The sequence below is a fragment of the Helianthus annuus genome, chromosome 5 (assembly GCF_002127325.2).
Source record: "Helianthus annuus cultivar XRQ/B chromosome 5, HanXRQr2.0-SUNRISE, whole genome shotgun sequence".
Lineage (NCBI taxonomy): Eukaryota > Viridiplantae > Streptophyta > Magnoliopsida > Asterales > Asteraceae > Helianthus > Helianthus annuus.
Window position 1 is genome coordinate 127290578 of NC_035437.2, and position 4547 is coordinate 127295124.

Below are 4547 nucleotides of genomic sequence, written 5' to 3' on the forward strand. Positions count from 1 at the left end.
AGTCCTATGTGAGTATGCATCCTAGCAATCAACATCATTCAACAATACCTGAAACATATGTGAAAACAAAGTCAGCAAAGAAATGCTGGCGAGTACATAGGTTTTATGAGAGTGTCGGATTCATGGCTAGTTTACATGTTGCAATACTTAACTAAAACCTTGTTTTGAGAAATATAGTATTGCGACATAATTAACCAACTCAAATCAAGTTGGTTATAATTTATAAATCTCGTAGCCATGATTCTTAACCCAAAACATTTATTTAATCAAATCAAATTGTAAAACATCTCGTAAAAAAACTCGTTAATAAAACTCGTATGGTTTATATTATTTCAAAAACCTCGTTGTGTGACATCGTTTTAAAATCGTTTCCCCAGTGAACTAAATAATGACACAAAATGTACTATGATAAGAGCACTTATATATAAGATGTACCAGCGGCGTATCTACCATGCTTTTATCATGCTACACCTGTCCCATTATCTAATCACAACCCAAAGCCAATCGTTTAACCAAATCGTTTATCTCGTTTAAGTCGTTTCAAATCGTTTAACTTCTCCCAAAATCGTTTAACTCGTTTTAATAGTGAAACTACTTTTCGTCGTCTCGCTAATAGCATTCAAACCTTCGTGACTCGATTATCTCGCCTTTCGCATTAATAAACAACCAAAGGGTAAATTAACAACCACAGATTCGGTCGCTACCCACCTAACCCACACATAACCATGGGTGCAGTCTGATATGGGGATTTGTCAGATCCTATGGTACCATAACCTAATACTGGTCGGTTTGGCCAAAATTAATGAATGTTATTCGTTATGTAATTACAACCAACAAGTTTGTTCACTTTATCAAAATCGTTATTAATTTAATATAAACCATTTCAATCGTTTTCAAAAACCATCGTTAAAACATTGAAATCATTTAACACATATGAATCACCCCAAAACAATCGAAAACAGTAAAATAGGGGAACTATGTACTCACTTGAGAATGCTTAGTGGTCTTTGAACAACAACCAAGCAAAGCTAGAGGGAGCACGGAATCAATCGGCAACCTAATAACTATATAAAAAAACCAGACCTAAGTCGGAAGATCGAATAGGATGAGGTCTTGTAAACCAAATGAGTTATTGGAACTCATATGACATGGTTTAACAATGCCTACATACTAAATCGAAACCTAACCTAAGTGCTTTCGACCCGTTACGACCCATTAAGGTAGCTTACGCTACTTTAACGCGTCGTTCGCGCAAACGCACGTTCGAGACGTCTAACTAGTCCTATGACAAGTATTATATGCCTAAACATGTTTAAATATGTTGTATAATCAGTTAAGTGACAAAGTTTAGGTTACATATGCTTAAAATCCAATTATGCATGAAAAGGGCGTTTTGGTACTTTACCTAAGGCATATAAACTACCTATCATACAACTACTTAAACTAGGTGACCATAAGGTATAACCTCGGAAGGTTATTCCCTATGCAACTATGGTCACTAAACGTGCTTGGTGGGATCCTAATGATCGACCAAACGGGTCGAGTCCGAAAGTCTAAGCGGTGGTTTAGACCGCTTGACTTACGACTCTAAACAAGCACTAAACTAAAAGTGACGAGCTAAGCATGTTAAAACATGCTTAACTAAGTTAGAAAACAGGTTTTGATATCAAAACAAAGTGTTTTGATACCAAGAGTAGTTTGGTTGCAAAATACGCTTAAATGCGCATTTTGACCGAAACTACGACTCCTCACTACGCCTAGTCAACGTGGTAATCAGTAGGTATAGTCACTAAGGACTATAACCATCGTGACTATGCTCATGTTGCGAAGTTCAAACGAACTTCTCGTTGACCAACTCGTGGTCAAAGCTGAAAGTCAAACAATGTTTGACTTTCGAGCTAGGAAAGCAATAAAAGAATGAAAGAGGACTTACAAAGGGTCCAAATAGATTTGATTCCAAGTTTTCTCAGGTAGGAAGTGAAATATCACAACCACTTAGAGAAATCTCAGATCAAATATGAAGAAAATGGAATGAAAGCATGGCCTTTATATAGTTTTCGCAAAATCGTTAAGATCATTTCTTGGAGAAGAGGGAATGATCTAGGCCATACAAGTGTTAGAGAATGATTGGGGGACTTGTTCTCCACACAAACCAGTCCATAGCATTGAAAACCATTGTTCAAAACCATCAAAATCGAGCTAAATGACTAGATTCAATGTTTCTGTCTGATGGGCTCTCGCGGGCCGCGTAAGAAATGGGCTTAGGCTTACGCGGGCCGCCTAAGAAGTTTGACAGAATTACAGTTTTAGCCCCTGCAAGCCTAAAACTTGGTTTTCGATGCATATTTGACACGTTTAAGCCCCGTTAACCCCATTTAAAGGCTCTAAAATGAAGTTAAAGTACAGGGCACTCAAAACATGCTCAAAAACATCTCGGATGTCGGTTCGTTTGGTCGTACGGTTGCGTTGTTCGGTTAATTACGACGGAAGTCGTAATTAACGCAATAACGATCCAAATTAAGAGACTAATGGAATTTTATCATGCCAATCACTAAAATAAAATATTTTAATGATTACATAAATTTTTGGGTGTCCGGATATATTCAGAACGTAAGATATGCGCGAAAATGCAAACTTATGCACTTTTTGACGCTTTTAGTCCCTATCAATCAAATAAGTTTATTTTAGCATACCGAACCCCTCAAAGCCTATTCCCAAGCTATTTAAAGGATATTTAGGGTATGTTTAACTTATGATCAAGTTCCGGAATGTTCGTTACTATACAAATCGGTATAGTTTTGCAGTTTGACATAAATAGTCTCTGTGATCGAACAAACTTGTTTTCGACACACCAAACCATCCGAAACTTATTTCTAAGTTATGAGAAGGTTATTTAAGGTATGTTAAGCCTATTTCACTATGCTAGAGTGTTTGTCGCGTTAAACTGATTACGTTTATGCATCAGTTCACGTATAACTTCCTAGAAAGCGATTTAAAGCTTGAAATCAAACAAGAATTGATATGTGCAAATGATACACATATTTATACAAATCCCAAGTATGAAATGCAATATTTCATTGATTTGGTATTTGTTTGATGGCCGTGGAGGCACAAATGTCACAAAAAATAGTGAGACGGGTGATTCGAGCCAAGAACAAACGAAAATTAACAAGAAAGACGGAAACATTAAGGATTGGAACATAGATGTTTTCAATGAATGTGATATGAAAATACAAAACACAATCATCCACCCCGGGTGAGCTCCCCCGGGGTGGTGGCTCACAAATGCACACCCTACAAGTGGTGATTATTATTCTATTTATAGCCCCTTGAGCCTGGTCCTCCAAGCAAGCCGCCTCTTGCTTGGAGAATCTACTAAACTCACTAAAACATCCGACTATCACAAATAAAAACGTCATCCTATACAAAACAATAAAGATGCTAAATAACGTCGACGTAATTGATAACATCATTCTCCATTTTGACCCAACAAATATCAATATATTGAGACAATAATAAAATAGACAGTGTAAAACTAATAAACACTTACATTAGATATAACACTTTAAGAGGTAGAAATGTCATGAACAGGAAAATCTTTAGACTGTAGTTGACGATCGTTAACATCATCAGCTATTTTTACAGAATGATCTTCAGGCTACAACAAAATTTTAAAAAAAAAACCTTCTTATACTTATAATACAATAAAATATATGCATAGAAAATTATAAATTTACAGCATTTTTAACATCTGACTCATCAACCAGACACGCAATCTTTGAATCAAATAGCTCATCATCAGCAAACTATATTAATAAGAAGAATCATATATAAGAAACCATATTTTAAATCATAATAATATATAAATATTACATGTGTATATATACATTAAAAATATCCTCAAAACTCCTAAGCTGCTTAGAATTACCAACCGAAGCTCCAGCATCCTCATCATCCAAAGCAACTTCCCCGGAATCCAGAAGCTGTTTGTGTTTAGCCTACAAAATGAGATTTCAAAAGTTATTAACATAATATAATAAAAGTTACTTATCACCGTCATGTTATCAAACAATGTATTATATCATCAAAATTTTATACCGCAACCAATAAATCAAATCCATCATCTCTGTAAACTGAATCATCCAAAACAACTACATCAGCCTTCTTGAAAGAAACCACAGTTCCACTCTCGGAATGGAAAACGGAAAGCTCACATGTTTTAGATGCAATCATGGTGAAAACCAACCAAAATTCAACTGGTATGGGAACTTCTTCAATCAACTTTGACCATCCATCAGTAAATCCGCATCCATCAGTCCATCCTTTCATCATCACATTCCAAAACCTTTCGCAAACATAGATAGTTGCCATCCCATACTCGTAATTTTTACCATAGAATTGTTTCCAAAATTTGTCAGCAATTAGCTATAGAATAAGCAAAGGAATATTTAGCGCAGACTTGCAAATTTGATATGAACTAATGAGAGCGTCTCTAGGCGGCAATTGGTTAAGGAAGAGACGCCATCCAAAGATGTTCACTTTGAGCG